General features: G+C 35.8%; 1 protein-coding gene and 1 long non-coding RNA gene across 4 annotated transcripts in view; both read right to left on the bottom strand.

Annotated features, from left to right (window-relative positions):
* The window catches only part of LOC110681598 (diacylglycerol kinase 5-like), a gene marked incomplete at its 5' end in the record, with an annotated part of 59766 nt that overhangs the window by 22047 nt on the left and 21219 nt on the right, over positions 1-16500 (bottom strand). The gene's annotated exons all lie outside the window — the stretch shown is intronic.
* Positions 775-10922, bottom strand: LOC110740276. Of its 3 annotated transcripts, none has more exons than XR_002515010.1 (10): positions 10568-10922; positions 5482-5608; positions 3872-5393; positions 3562-3784; positions 2767-3002; positions 2453-2657; positions 2287-2379; positions 2086-2196; positions 1476-2002; positions 775-1045 (listed from the first exon to the last, which is right to left on the bottom strand). It is a non-coding gene; the product is annotated as an uncharacterized LOC110740276 (long non-coding RNA). The 3 variants fall into 3 exon arrangements; XR_002515008.1 differs by having other exon boundaries at positions 776-1045; positions 3562-3787; positions 10568-10921; XR_002515009.1 differs by lacking the exon at positions 5482-5608 and having other exon boundaries at positions 780-1045; positions 3562-3787; positions 3872-4160; positions 10568-10917.

The following is a 16500-nucleotide window of genomic DNA, read 5'->3' as shown; positions in this document are numbered from 1 at the left end:
AGGGTGAAAGACCCATCGATTGAAAATAAGTTTTCAAGGAGAAACTAACAAATGTGGAAGATGTATATGCAGACATAGCTAGATTAGTTGAAAAGGATACAATTAAATTCACGGAGTTGATTTGAATAAAAACCTATTCACCTATCGGAATGCTAAAGTCTTTTCGTGATTGATCTAGCAAAATTGCTCATATGGAATATGGCAAAATAGATACCAAAACCGCATTCCTAAAATAGGATTTTGGAAGTGACTATGAATATAGTCTAAGGGTTTTGAAAATCTAAATAAATGCTAGATTCACTACTAGAAAAAAGACTTATGGCAACGACAATAATCTGTTACCATATGTCCTATTAATGTTTCCATATGCCTATAGCAACGGATTATAAACTGTTACCAATAGGTGTTGTTGCTAAAAATCTTTAGTAACAACTTTCATGCATTAGGAAACATGTTTTGTAAACTGTTGCTGTAAATAATTATGGCAGCACTTTTCTTAGGTAGCACTTTTTAACTTGTGCCAACACTTATTGTACAACTTTAGGCAACATTTTCAAATTTAAAGCAACAATTTTCACTAATTTTAAGCAACACTTATTAGTTTGATACTAGTTGATTTTTAAAATTAAGGCAACACTTTATTTTGTTTATGGCAATGCTTCCAACTTAAACTAAAGCGACACTTTTAAACCTGCTAATGGGAACGATTTTAATTGGCATTAAAGAAATAGATTTGATAATAATGCATTTAATAATAAGTAACTTGCTTAAATAGCATATGATCAATAAACTAATATTATGCTTTGAAAGTTCTCCATAAAAAGTTACCCGTAGTTAATTCAAATTAATTCTAAATGATAAGCTAAATACTTATTACAGCCAGCAAAAACATTCGATCTAAATTTTTCATACATCAAACTAATTAAAATTCCAAAACCAAATTCTAAAAATTTATCTTCAAAAACCATTCTCATATTTTTGTGCAAAGTCCAATAAATATTTAGATGGTTGATGGATGACTTCATACTTGGATATATATAGTCTCCTGTACAAAAAAAAAAGTAATATTAATAATAATACTCTTATATTCAATAAAAAAATTCAAATGAATTATTTATAAAGCATTATTATCAAAACACTAGAAATTGAGATTGTAGTGAGTAAAGAATGAAAAAAAAAACTTTCATCTACAATGGGCAAGCAGTACTGCAGCAACATCACAAGAGTATAAGGAAGTAAACATCAAAGGATCATCAACTTGTATAATCATAGATACTACATTATCAAAATACTAGAACAATTTGGCTAAGCTAGCATCATAAATTTTTATGCCTTGTTTAGAGAAAAGGAAAGAGATTGAGTTTTTTAATCTTATAATTTTCTAAGCAATAATGCCAGCTGTGTTAACCACATGTAACAATGTAAAAATAGAAAAAGAAAAAAAGGAAAATAACATGTAAAATAGAATAACATACCTGTTCATAATCTTAAATAATATAGTTTATGCATCATTTGTAGTCGTTGAAACGATAGCTTTTGCAATAATTTCTGGAGTTAAGCTAGGATCTTTTTGTCATAGTTGTGCAAGTGCTGATATTATTGCATCAAGAGTTATATTTCCTTGCTGATTTTCAAAATCCATGCGTATCTCTTGCAGTTTTAAGGTCTTAGATTCAAGCTCCTTAGTCTTCCTCTTTATCTCAGCTTCTTGTGCAGCAACTTTTGCAGCATGAACTTCTTTTTCCTTGGCAAATTCTTCAATTTCAGCATTTATATCCTTTTGAACATCAGCAGTTACAACACTTTTAATAGACTCCATAACCTAATCTGGTAGAATCAAAGAGGTACCAGGTCCTTTATCTTTTCGCTTCTTGCGAGTGACACCTAGTCCTTGTAATAATTCTATACCTCGACGTATGTTTCTCATAACTTCATCAAATGGGTCCTTAACAGGTTCACCACTCTGATCATCTTGAGAAGCTTCCAATTCCCTCATTGCTTGCTGTAACAATTATTAAAATAGGTTACAAATTATACGATAAATTAATTCAATAAATAAATTATTAGGAATAATAAAGTATTTACTATCTTTTGTTGTGTATCATCATAAGGTCGGTCATAGGTTCTTCCCTCCTTTCGCCGTCGAGTCTCTTCAAACATTTTTCTTTTTGATGGTGCCACACCATCTTTCCGTAGCTAAGAAATAAACAAAAATAAATATATAAACAACATAAAGTCCATAATTCAAAAAAAAAAGTCGTAATATATATGGAATGTATTTCGCACCAACTGCTCATGTTTCATGGCAAAAGAAACGGGACGAGTTGTATGTATGTTGTCTTGTTCAAGCCGATTTTCAGAATTCTGCAAACTGGTTTTCTACATAAAACAAAAATAAAATAAGCATAAAAGTCAAGATAAATATATTGAGTTCCTAATTGTTCAATTATACCTTTGCTATTGGTGTCCCCCAATAAGCTAAAAAGTGTTTTGTAATGTGCTTCAGGCACTCTTTCAGGAGGATGCTTCAATCTCTCTTCATAAGGGTCATACATATAATAATGATCTCTTTTGAGGCGACATTTGAATCCTCTCCAAGATTGATCAAGAGTCTCCATTACCTAATCCTTAGCTTCAACTGGAAGGACGTACTTGCTCTAAAATAATGGTTAGGTTTATGTTATAAAATACAATATTAAAACACATATAAAAGTAAATACATGATGTATACTTAAAATAGTACAAATAAGATAAAATTACACTTACAATCATAAATTCCCAGATTTTCTCCTTGTTTGGAACTTGTTTCCAATTTGTGTATGTCAAGGGAGCCCAATTATAATCATGAGCAATAGTTCCTAAGAATCTAGTTAGCTCTTTCCTAGCCTTTTCAGGCCCGATAGCTTGGCCTTTGTCATTACAATAGATAGCTACGCGATCTTCCCATTTGCGAGCATGGACATCAAACAAATTTGTTGGACCGCGCCCTTTCTTCTTAGGAACTTTTATCCAAGTAAAAACAAAAGAATTAATTCAAAAGAAATAACAAATTTAAAGATAGAAATAAAGATCAAAATCGCAACTTTATAAATGCAATTACATGACATGGAAAAGTTCATAAGTAAACATGTGACAAGCATTCAATAGTTTTTAAGTAGCAGCAGACCCTCCATCTACATTAGCACCAGAACCTACATCAACACCAGCATATCTTGCACCAACAGTTGTAGACACTTCACTAGCAATGTCCCTTTGATCAACACAAGCAGTCATGTTTTGCCTTATGCGCAGCAGCAACACCTCCCGGAGCTAAAACTCACCTCAAATACTCCCATACTCCCCCACAAGCCTAACAAAACTTGCTTCAACCAGAACATAATTGCACTTGATTTTATAATGGTACTTGGCTTGCAGTTTGTTCACTGTTTACTGCTAATTACTTATATAATAAGAGAAGAAGCAGATTATAGAAAGTTGTATAACCTTGGATTAAATAACTAAAAAGTTTACAAGACTAAGATTTTTCATGATTTGTCAAGGGGTGGAGGATTAAAGACAAACCTTGTGTGGAAAAACTTTCTCCTTGGCTTTCTAGTGGAACAATGGTCGAAAGCAGACGCTTAGATCTTTGTCGATCTTGCTCCAATTGCTGTACATCTTGCTCTATTTATCGTACTTCAGCTGGATCCATTTGATTTTGAGCAACAAGGAAATTTTCCATTGCCATAGATGGGTACAATGGCTGCTTCTTATTCTTCCTAGGTGGTTGCTCTCTAGTTCTTGCCTTCTAGCATCCGATCATAAATGTAATCAGTATAAAATAAACATGATCCCACAGAAGAAAAAAATAATGAAAAAAGGAAAAAGAAACCTTCTTAGGTATAGAGGTTGTTGCTTCTCGAGACATCTCAAGCTCCTCATCAAGGTCACAATTTTCTTCATCAGGCACATAGTCTTGATCATCTACATTAGAATTCACATTCTCCTTTCCTTTTGCAAAGTTCTTATTTTTTTCCAACAATTGTTGAGCAATCTTGTCGAGCCCTAATTCTCTAATCCTCTGGGCATTTCTTTCTATAGTCATGGACCTTACTTTTTCATAAGGTGCTAAGGTGGACTTTGAGGCAATTTCAGGCTTCTTACTTCCATTATTCGTCATTCTGCAAACAAATATTATAAACAGTTAGTGGAAAAAAAAAGTTTAGACAAATAGCACTTACAACAAATAGTCGGACATATTTTTTTCAAATATAACACATAGTTAATACTAAAAAATTTATTAGTACAATATCTGATACCTGACATTCAGCTAATATATTCAGGATTTGGGATACTCAAGTTTTGGGAATAAAAATTAGATAAGGCTAATATATTCACTAAGGATAAATAATTACTACTAAAGATGATAAAAAAAAATTAGAAAAGGCTAATATATTCACTAAAGATGATAAATAATTATTACTAAATAAGCCAAATCAAATGTTCAAACAGCAAGCCTAATACATAAAACAGAGTATAATATAATAAAAACAAAATACATAAAACAGAGTATAATATAATAAAAACAATTGCTCAAGATTCATTAATAATCCTATGGCTCATGAGCTGGAATATCATCAGTTGCATCCATCCAATCCCAATCTGTATCATCATAGTCAACATCATCTTCATGGTTATTAACATCCTGTGATAAATCATCTATGTTCACAGCACGCACTTCACCACCACCAGCTCCTACATGAATATGATTAGCATCGAAAGAAGGCATGTTATTAGAACCAGTAGGCTCCTCCCAATATGTTTCCTCATTCAGTGCTTCCTCAAAGTAAAAAAGGTCTCTTGGAACCCTTTTCAGGACGTATTAAATATCTTTTTTTAATGGGTCTTGGGAATAGTATACTTGATGAACCTGAGAAGCCTATACGAATGGATCATCTTTGGAACATTTCTTCTTGAAATTGACATATGTAAGCCCAAACTCATCAATATCACCAAGAAACCAATCGCACTTAAATAACGCAACGCTGAATTGAGACCAAAAGTCCAACTCAAAAATTTCTTATATTGCACCATAGTAGGTAACATCTCCGTCGACGGGATTTTGATCCCTTGAACTGGCAAAACTAGTAGTTAAAGCTGTTAAAGTCACTCCACTATTTTGAGTCTTTAATCGTGAATCACGTTCTCTAGTGTAAAACCTATAACCATTGATAAAATACCCAGTGTACCTCCTGGCCTTGGGATTAGGACCCTTAGCCAACCAAAAAAGTTCCCCATTAACCAGCTCCCTTTGTACTTTTTCAAAAAACCAATCAATAAAATCTCTGCTATGACTTTGTGCACTATTCCATCTACGCTTTCGACCTTGGCTATTCACCCAAATCTGATGTTCTCTAAATTGCAAAAGAAAAAAAGTTATTATTTTTATTAGATTAAAATTAAAAAAAAAAACTGAAAATAAACTAAGAAAAAACCTCTTACTTGATGTATGTTTTAACTGTTGCATTGTCGCAATTGAAGACAATATATCTATGAGCTTGCTTCAGACTTTGGAAATCTAATGTAAATCCTTTTCCTTTTCTGTTCCTTTTCCCTCCAATAAGATGTCCTAATTTAGGAAACAAAGATAATTCATCATCATGCTGATTCAAGGAAAAATTTCTAGCACATCTTCTGTCTAGTCTAGTGTTTACATCTTCACGTAAATATCGTGAAATAAATTTCAAGCACTCTTCCATCATATACCCTTCTGCTATACTTGCTTCAGGATTACTCCTATTTCGAACATAGGACTTTAGCTTACCTAAATACCTCTCAACAAAGTACATCCATCGATATTGCACAGGTCCACCAAATTTGATTTCCTCTACTAAATGAACAGGTAGATGGATCATAACATCAAAGAAAGCAAGAGGGAATATCATTTCAAATTGACAAAGTATATCAACAGCTTCAGATGCTAACCTATCTAATTCTTCAAGATCAACAATTTTACTACATATATCATGAAAAAAGTTCCCCAATCTAGTCAAAGGTACTGCAATATTTTTTAGCAATGTCTTCCTCACGGCAACTTGAAGCAGGTGATGCAATATGACGTGTGCATCATGAATTTTTTAGCCAGAAAAATTCCTTTCTTTAGCATGCACACACCTCCCGATATTTGATGCATACCCATAAGGTAACTTAGTTTCCTTAAGAACTTTGAGAAGCAAATCCTTCTTTGCATTACTCATAGCATAAGGTGCTGGTAGAAATAGCATGTGGCTGCCATCTTCAGATGGATAAGGTTGGAGGTGTGGTTTTATGCCAAGATCCAAAAAATCTAAACGTGCCTTATTGTGGTCTCTACTCTTTCCTGGAATGTCTAAAAAAGTGTCAATAATGTTATCGAAGACATTTTTCTCGATATGCATGACATCTAAATTATGACGATATTTAATATTAGACCAATAAGATAGTTGAAGAAAGCATGATTTCTTTTTCCATGGATCTTTACCACCACCACCTTTACTTTGCTTCCTAAAATCATTTTCAAAGTTCTCTAACTCATTCATCAAATCAGCACCCGATAACGGAGAAGGTGCACACCTGTCCTCTACTTCTCCATTGAATGAATTTTTATCTTTCCGCCAAGGATGATCCATATCTAGATGCCTTCGAATATCCATGTAACAATTCTTTTTACTGTGATGCAAGTATTTAGGTTTCACATCATGGTTACAATTAGGACATGCATAATTTCCTTTAGTTGACCATCCAGACAACATGGCGTAAGCTGGAAAATCATTTATCGTCCCCATTAATGCAGCATGCAATTGAAATGATTGTTTTTTAAATGCATCATAAGTCTCAACCCTAAATTCCCATAATTCCTTTAATTCCTCAATTAATGGTTGTAAAAAAACATCTATGTCATTCCAAGAGACTTAGGGCCAGGAATTAACAAAGACAACATAAAATATTCCGGTTTCATAGAAAGCCAAGGTGGAAGGTTGTAATTTATTAACACAGCAGGCCACGTGCTGTGAGCAAAACTCATAGTTCAAAATGGATTGAATCCATCACTAGCAAGAGCTAAACGTACATTTCGTGCTTCACTTTTAAAGGTAGGATATGATGAATCAAATTCCTTCCAGGATTGGGCATCTGCTGGATGTCTAATTTTTTCATCTTTTATTCGGCCTTTATCATGCCAAACCATTAATTCGGCTGTGTTGGAACACATGAATAGTCTTTGTAGTCTAGGTATTAAAGGAAAATGCCTTAAAACTTTGGCAGTAACATTTTTAGACTTCCACCTAGATGTACCACACTTAGGACAAACATCCGCTCCTTCAAATTCTTTCCTATAAAGAATACAATCATTGGGTCAAGAATGAATTTTTTTATAATTAAGACCCAAATTCTTCACTATAATCTTAGATTCATTATATGATTTCGGAAGTTCAGCGAATGGAAATGCCTCTCTTAATAGCTCTAAAAGATCACCAAAGGCTACATTGCTTAAGCCATTAAGGCACTTAAAGAGAAACAAACGAATTATGAAAGATAATTTCGAGAAAGTTTTACAGCCTGGATACAACTCTTTCTTTCCTTCTTCTACCAAATGAAAAAACTTACTAGCCTCCTCACTTGGCTCACTTTCAACCTCATGATCTCTACTTAAACCTTCACCTACATCTCTAAAAGTATCATGTAGTAAGCCATCGATATCATCATGTGTACTTTGATTATTTACTTCATGCATAGTTTGCCTATCATTATATGTAGAAGAATATCCCTCCCTTTGCAAGACCCACTCCTAGAATCCCTTCACAAACCCATTAACAATCAACTGATCATAAACTTCATCTCTAGAATGGCAAAAACGCCTCGAACACGTTTTACAAGGGCAAAATATTTGATCTCCAATGGCGTCCTTGGCAAAATAATCATCAAGAAAAAAATTCAAAGCAACTTTAAAGTCCTCCGAACTTCTAGGATAGTTCATCCGATTTTGATCCATAATTTAATTTATGTCAATTCCTAAATTACACAAGCAAATAAATTTAGAGATCTATATTATGAAATGAAAGAAAATATTTGATTGATATTAATTGGAAAAATATACAAAACTAAAGCTGAAAATAGAAATCTGAAGCAAAAACATATAAAGATCATCTATGATATCTAAACACGTACACATATTAGATATAAACCAAAATCTAGTACATAAAAGTTTATGATTATTAAGATCATAAGTTATGTATAAGAAGAGAATAATTAGTTTTACACTTTTACTCTCTAACTAGACTGAAAAACAAAGTCTTTAGTTAAAACTTCAAATAAGAAACCACTAACTATGAAATAAAAGTTAGGTAGACATGATTCCATTAACTCATAACAATTCCCGACTAATAAAAATTATGCTATTGGTCTATAAGGAACACTTACTTGGCATCAACAATCTCTAGCTTATGTAGTAACTATCTTTAGGTTCACATACCCTTAATCTCAATAAAATATAAGATAAATAAAGTAAAATTAAACTCTCTAAAATCTTAATTATTTGTGCACTATAAATTTTAACTTCAACTCACTTTTTAATGATTCTTCACATCACCTTGTCTGGTTGTCTTGATATAGTTTCAATTAAGTGATTTAATTCTAATGGATAATGAATAAGATCTAAACTTTACATATCACGCTAAATAAGAGATAAGCACAAATGTAGGTACTAAACTTTCCCAAAAATTGCAAATAAGGTACTCATCTTCCACTTGTTGCAGTTAGAGTACTAAACTTTGTACTCTACTTGTTTAACCTGTTGTAGCAGATTATGGGGAAGCATTGAATACTATTTTTTTTTAAAGTTGTAAAGATATTAGTATCCCACCTCTTCATCAGTCATCAGCTCCCAAATAACTACCATTGAAATTCGTCGTCATCTCTGTGAATCTTCGTAAAAAGAATTCTAAATTCTTTGCTTTCACTCAGCAAATACTCCTCTCAGCCCTTTTCCTTCTCTAATAGTTGATTGTGGAAGTTGAATTAATCTCCTCAACTGGAAAACTAAGGTCTCTTTCACCAGATGAGCAACAGAGTTTTAATTCTTTTTTTTTTTTTTTTTTTTTTTTTTTTGCTTTTTTTTCTAGGTCTTCAACTTATTACCTCAATTAATCAACTATTGAATAAATCTTCAATTCAACGGCTTACAAGTCCATTAATGGAATGAAGAAGGTGAAATCTCAGAAGCAGGACGCCATTGTTACAGTTAGTGAAATATGAACTTAAATGATGTAATCTCTTCAAATTAATGTAGGATTTAATTTGCTATATTGTACTTGATTGTAGCTGGGTATGATTCGTATGAATAGATTAGTTGGGTAGTCCACTTCCAAAGAACCATTAACATCACCTTAAATGCTTTTTTTATTTTTTATTTTTTTTATTTTTTTATACTATCTCAAACCGGTTATAACAGGTTAGAACAGGTAAAGTGGCCGGAATATTCTCTCCGGTAAGTACTATCTTATAGTTTAGTACCCAATTTGCAAAAAGTGAAAGGTGAGTACCTTATTTGCATTTTTGGGAAAGTTTAGTACCCAATTTGTAAAAAGTGAAAGGTGTGTACCTTATTTGCATTTTGGGATAGTTTAGTACCTATATTGGTGCTTAACTCCACTAAATAAATTGTAATGTTGTAACAAAAGTTCACTTTATTTCAATGCTTATGTTACTTGAAAAGTCATGTTCTTTAAGTGGCATTAATCAGTGAAGTAGTGGTTAAGTTAGTTGTATTCATATGCTCACAAGTAGGTAGATATTTATAATTTTTTAGTACTTCTTACGAAGTAGTTTTTATATGGAGCATACAATTCACTTCCAATATCCTTATAATTGAAGATTTTAAGCTATGATAAAAATAGAACTAGTAAAAGGAGAAGTGAGGATCATCATGCTTTTATCATGTAATTATAACTATTTCTTAACACAAATAATTACAGCAAAACAACTTTAATTTTGAGAATAATTTTTATTTAAGAATGAGAACAACTTTTTAAGATTATAGCCTTTCAACTAATGAACATCAACTTATTCAATCACTCATTCACTCGTATAAGACCCAGTTCTATTTTTTTGACAAAAAAATCACAAATTAGCAATTATAGGCAAGTGGAAACTGAATATTGTTACTAATCTTTTCGAATCTAGCAATTATAAGCATGGTCACAAACTAGAGTATAAAAATAACCAACATGTCTTACAATCCCAAAAAATTCTGTAAAATTATTCAAGTAATTTGGCTTTTGTTGATCTTATACTAACCATCAACATGCAACTCACCAAGAAAAAATATTAATTTACAGGAAAAACAAAATCTACGGCAATTCATAATTAATCTATAAATTAACTTGAATTATATGAACTCTCATAATCAAGCATATAATTCCCCAATTTACCAAACCCTAAATCCCCTGTTCAATACCCATAAGTTCCAACTACATAATTGTGATATCAAAATAAAATTGCAGATAAGTTATTCAAGAAAATATCCATTTAAACAACTAAATTACATACTAACCTTGTTCACTAGTGTTGAGAGCAAACAAAGAATTGACGACAAACTATGATGACGAAAGAAATGTAAACTGTGATTCAAGCAATTTCAACTCGCCTACAAGGAATTGTAATCGGACTATGATGACGAGATTGTACGATAATCAATCCTAATTTATGTGTGAAAATAAGAGAGGGCTGATTTAAGAATTGTGTTGTGGGGATGAGCAGAGGGAATTGAAACCAAAAGAAAGAGGGTTTGTGAATTAGGAGTGAATTAGGAGAGGGTTTGTGAATTAGGAAAAGAAAGAGGAAAAATGGAAATTTACATGTTCCCAAAATTTTCATGTACCCAAAAAAAATAGAACGTTTAATCACTATCGAGTACTCCGTATTACTTATTTTTATTTTTCAAATCAGAAATTATTTAATTAATTAAATAATCAATAATATCAACTAGCATTTACTTGGTTAAACCGTTGCCAAATAATATCTTGTACATATTCATTAAAGGCGTTGCCATTTTTTCTCTATAGCAACAGATTTTAAACGAAAATGATTAGTTATATCAATAAATTAAAAATTGTTTCCATATGTGTACTTATTGCAACACTAATAAAACTGTCGCAAAAATGTGTGTTGCTATAGCCCTCTTTTGTTGTAGTGATTTAAAAGTAAGCTCAAGGAATCCGTCATGAGACTAAGGAAGCATTGCATATAGGAATTGGAACATGTTTTCTCATGAAGTTAATAAGAGGATTGACTTATGGAGAAACACATAAATTCTTATGAATAAGAAGTTTAGTGGGAGCAGAAGTAAATTATATAAAGGTCCAACAAAAAGTTTATGAACTCTATTGTGAAATAATTATCAAATGCTAAATGCTTAGATTTGAAAGTATTTTCAACAATGGACCAAGCAAAAGACGATACTTAGTACATATTGGCATTAAGATCTATTGTATAGACTTAATAAAATGTTTGAACGTGTAAAGGATTTTACCGTGTTAAACATGAATTGAAGGACTTTGAAAGACTTTCGACCCGCATGTATAAAACTAAGTAAATGTTTGATCTAAGTATAAGCTAGGCTAAATACTAAGTCAAACATGAAAGACTCTAATAGAGACTTTCAACCATATCACACAGCAAACAGTTTAGCAAGACTCAGTGAAACTGAATGAGCTAAAATGTCACATGGATGGAATAAGATTGGGAATTACTCTGCAATTTAATCCATCATGTACACTGTGATATGGAATCGTCGCACGACTTACTTTCTTAGAGCATGTGAAGTATGTATGTAGTACTAATCAACCTGAATCTATGTAATAGATCGTTAGATTGTGGCCAAGAACATCCAAAGTACTTGGATAAGTAACAGGATGAGTTCTTGACTTGTGGAAGCAAATACAATTTGAGAATTGATGTTGCAAGCACAAACCTTAACAAGAATTAGATCCTTAACAAGGAAGCCATTTATAAGCACGAGCTAACAATAAGTCGTGGCTTGGGAATGGTAACATGGACGTGCATCCATGTGTAATGTGCAGGAATTTAAGGAAAGTTTCCATGATCACAAGTGATTAGGGTATCCCAAATCATTGTGAGTCGTTGGGAGTGAAACCCAAGCAAGGCATCATGAAGAAGTCTACAAAATTATATGATGAGAATATTGTTGCCTTAAAAGGAAATAATAAAGAAGATGTTAAATGGAAAGTTCGTTGTTGAACGTTGATGATTGTAGGTTGTCAAGCTGAACGTCACAAATCATTAAAAATGAGTGGGAGACTCTCAAAGTTTTATCATCTTATTATGGAAATTGTAGATAATGAAGATGCTAAGATTTGCAAAGTAATTATAACTAAACCTATGCAATAAGTGAACGACAACATTCACAAATTGCGTGAAAGAAATCAAGCATATTAGATATGGGTGTGCTTTCTAAAAATGTTTTATGAAGAGTACTACTCTTAAAACATTGGGAAAACCAATTATCATAAGATGAACCATTCAGGTTTTGGAGTAATTTAAAATTTCATGCAAATTTATCACTCCATTTTCTATTTAATTAAGGTTTAGAATTAATTAATGAGTCCATTCGATTTTAAAGAATATTCAAAATAGGGTATCAATACAATGTCTTGGATAAATAAACACCTATTAAGTGAACATTGAATGTTTTAATCAAAAATTATCTCTAATCAATTAAGGTCATTTATATGATGGACGATTAATGACCAATAGAGATTAGTGTGTAGTATGATTTATGGTACCGCTTCTTGTGCTATGAGGACACAAATCATTTGAGGTTTAGAACCATACTGGATCGATCTATGAGAATACTTTAAGAGATTCAAAATCTTCATAAGTATATTTCTCATTATTGCTATCAGAACTCTTTTCCTTGACCATGAGTATTGATTAGGGGATTTTGCTCCCACCAATCGGAATGCGCCACGTGGGCCAATCAGGTCCTGCCAAGTGTTCCCCAGTTGGACCTCTCAGGGCTTGCCACGTGGCACACGCTTATTCGTCCGCCTTGGACCTATTATGTCATGGCACGTGGCATACTCCATGCCTAATGGAGAAGTCGGCCACCCAGGCCCAACTTCCGAGGGAAGCCCAATCAGCCCAAGGTTAACCTAAACCTAGATTGGCACGTTTCCCGAGGTTATAAATACCTCCCTTAATCCTCATTAAGGGGAGGATGCGAACAACGCAGATTACACACATTAAACTCTCTCACCTAGAGAGACCCAATCACTTTAATTTCCGCATTAATTACTCCTTAATCAAGTACTAACTTGACCGTCGGAGGCGGATCTCCAATCATCCGGAGCATCCGTTTGTTTTGCAGGTACAGGCGTCCGGTTCCAGTCTCGGAATTGTAACTCTCCCGCAGGACATCAGAAAACCCCGAAACATTTTGGCGCCGTCTGTGGGGAGAGTACTTCTGAGATGGCACCCACGTTTGTACCGGCTCCTGAAGAGAGACGTCCCCTGGACGATCCTCTAGTTCAGTCGGACCACGATACTGAGAATGAATTTGAAGTTGAAGCTCACACAGCTTCAGACGGGACCCTAAGGGCCCGACGTACCCGTCATACCGAAAGGAGGGAACGGGAACATCTTCAAACTGGAAGCGAGCCAGCAGGCGCACCGCCTGTTCGGCAGCAGCCGACTGATGGGTCTGCTCCCATCACAAGGAACGAACTCATGACCTTCATGAGGGACTTCAAGGGAGAAATTCAAGAGTTGATCAACAAGAAGCCGCCTGCTCTGGACAAGGAGCAGTCGGCTCAGAAACCCTCCACTGCACGGAAGAGGAAGCCAGTTCAAGGGCGAGAGGCGACCCCTCATCCTAAATCTAGGAAGTGGGAGCCACCTGCCCTTGATTTCACAAAATACCGTTTTCCTACTCCAGGAAATAGGAAACCTGTTCGTCATATTCAGGCGGATGGGTCGAGGAAAACATACACAGACGCTCGGCTACTGCTAGAACAGAAGAAGAGTGACCGATTGTCAGAGTCGGCCTCTACTTCAAACTTCCAAGACAGTTTGCGAAATACTTCGATGAGGCATACTCAGCCGTATCATGAGAGTCAGTCAGGCGGCACCTCCCGTCAGTCCGGCTTTCATAGCGACCAGGCGGTACCAAACTTACCGTTTGTACCGCAACAACAATATTTTTTACAACCACCTCCGTTTGGTGGACATGTAGCAAAAAATGTCCAACCTATGGACTGGCAGCTACGGTTGCTTAGATTTGGTGAACAGCCGTCGGCCTTCTCCAAGGAAATTACTGAAGCCGCTCAGCCGGCCAAAGTGAAAAATGTATTAGTAGGCGCCTATGACGGCACTACTAACCCAGAAGACCATCTGATGGCATTCACCAACCTGATGTACCTTCAAGGGTTGGATGATCCCACTTGGTGCAAGTGTTTCCCAGCGACTCTCAAAGGAATCGCACAACAATGGTTTGGCAACCTGCCGACTGGTTGTGTAAATAACTTCAAGACGCTTGCTTACTTATTCACCTCCAACTTCACCATGAACATCCCTGCGAAGAAGACGACCCTTGATTTAGGAACAATTCAGCAGGGCGAGAAGGAGGGGCTTCGTTCTTACGTCAGGCGGTTTAACCTGATGAGAATACAAATTCAAGGGTTACCGGATGAAGTAGCCTATACTGACTTTTTCAGAGGTCTCAAAGACGGGTCGACCTTCAAATTTGATTTGGTCCGAAAGAGGGTGGCGACTCTTCAAGAGGCCTTGATTGAAGCGGAAGCCTATATACAGGCGACTGATCTTTGTAGTACGGTAAAACAGTCAGACGGGAAAAGGTCCGACAAAAGAGAAGGACGACAGAAGCAGTCGTCAAACAAAGACGAGAAGAGAAAAGAGGTCTGGGCAACTGATTCCTCTAAACAGCCGTCCCAGAAGAAGAAAAAAGAATTCAAACCATACTCCCCAAAGTATGTGTTTAACAAGGATAGCCAATTTATCCTAAAGGAAATCAAGGGACGGATCTCAATTGAGAAGCCGGTCCCCATGAAGGGTTCTGCAAACAATCGGAACCAAGAAAAATTCTGTGATTATCATGAAGATGTTGGTCATCACACCAATGAATGCATCAGTCTCATGCGGTATCTAGACCGCCTGGCTGAGCAAGGTGATCTTGACACTTATGTCAAGAAATCTACGGGGAACACTTCCTCGAAAAAGCAGTCGACCAAAAAGAATCAACAGGCCGACAGCTCCGATACAGATGATGCAGTCGTCTACACCATTGCAGGCGGCTTCTCAGGAGGGGGCCCCACTATTAGGGGCAACAAAGACAATATCAGACGGTTAGATGTAAATTCCGTTCACTAAGAACGACCCTCCAAATATTCATTTCCTGAGATTGTCATCACTGAAGAAGATCTAGGAGGGGTAAGAGGGCCGCATGACGACCCTATCGTTATTGAATGTAAAGTGGCCAACCAGAGAGTTGGCCGAATCCTCATAGATACCGGAAGCTCCTCAGATCTCATCAGTAGCAAATGTCTGTCGAAACTAAAATATCAGACTGATTGCATACATCCGGCATCCCACCCTTTAGTAGGGTTTGGAGGAGGAGTGGTCCTACCAGTGGGACGAGTGGATTTACCCATCCGCCTGGGCGAAAAAGGGGAAGGACGACACATGGTAGTCCGGTTCCTGGTAGTAGAAGAACTCTCGGCCTACAACATGATTCTGGGACGACCAACCCTGAATAATTCCAAGGCTGTTATAATCCCATCTCTTATGTTGCTCAAGTTTGAGAGGGATAATGGAACAGTCGGGTCCCTAAGGGGAGATCAGAGGATGGCCCGAGAGTGCTATCTCTCGGATGTCAAGCCAGCTGTTATGGCCACTATGTCGAGCGGTGGAAAAATAGACCTTGACAATGTCAAGGAGAGTGCGCCTGTTCAAGAAGCAGGCGACAAAAAGAGAAAGGCATCCCAGACAGGGGCCGCAAGAAAAGACAGAAAATAGCAATCATTGGCAGAGGAGCGGTCGGATGAATTCCTCCCTCAGCCAGCTGGTGAGCATACGGACCTAATGTTAGATGACTCGCGTCCTGACAGAACAATCAAGGTTGGGACGACTGCTCTAAGGGACCTGGGTGACGACTTTCACAAACTATTGAAAGAATACAAGGACATCTTTGCATTCGAAGTCCATGAAATGCCAGGCATTAGTCCTGATCTGGCGGTACATAAACTGGCCGTGGATCCGAAAAAGAAGCCGGTACGGCAGAAGAAGCGGAACCATGGCGAAGAAAGAAGTCAGGCGGCAGCCGCCGAAGTTAAAAAATTACTTGATGCAGGGTTCATTCGGCAATGTCACTTCCCAGACTGGGTTGCAAATGTGGTGCTTGTTAAAAAGCCGAATGGCACCTGGCGAATGTGTGTAGACTACACAGACTTA

This window comes from Chenopodium quinoa, unplaced genomic scaffold (assembly GCF_001683475.1).
Source record: "Chenopodium quinoa cultivar QQ74 unplaced genomic scaffold, ASM168347v1, whole genome shotgun sequence".
Lineage (NCBI taxonomy): Eukaryota > Viridiplantae > Streptophyta > Magnoliopsida > Caryophyllales > Amaranthaceae > Chenopodium > Chenopodium quinoa.
Note: the sequence above shows the minus strand (reverse complement) of the source record. Positions and strands in the feature narration are given on the sequence as shown.